The sequence below is a fragment of the Parus major genome, unplaced genomic scaffold, assembly GCF_001522545.3.
Source record: "Parus major isolate Abel unplaced genomic scaffold, Parus_major1.1 Scaffold415, whole genome shotgun sequence".
Classification (NCBI taxonomy): Eukaryota; Metazoa; Chordata; class Aves; order Passeriformes; family Paridae; genus Parus; species Parus major.
The window spans coordinates 36,832-37,192 of record NW_015379323.1 but is presented as its reverse complement, the minus strand read 5'-3'; positions in this window follow the sequence as shown (position 1 = coordinate 37,192).

Here is a 361-nt window from a genome sequence, read left to right as displayed (position 1 = left end):
GAAAAAGGGAAAAAAATGGAGAAAAAGGGGGGAAAGGGGAAAAGGGAGGAAAAAAGAAAAAGGAGGAAAAGAGCAAAAAAGGGAGGAAAGGAGGAAAATAAGGAAAAAGGAAAAAGAGGGGGAAAAAAAGGGGAGGAAAAGGGAGAAAGTGACATCATGGTGATGTCACCCATCCCTGCTTCCCGGGAATTTGGGAATTTCGGGAATAAAGCCAGGCCACGCAACTTCTCAGACCCCCAGCGGGGCCAAACTCCGGAATTTTCCCGCTTTTCGGGCACAAACTTGGTGGGAAAAGGCGGAGCGGCCCTGTGGGGACCCTGGTGTCACTGCCCAGGGTTTGTCCCCTCCCTCAGAAGCCCAA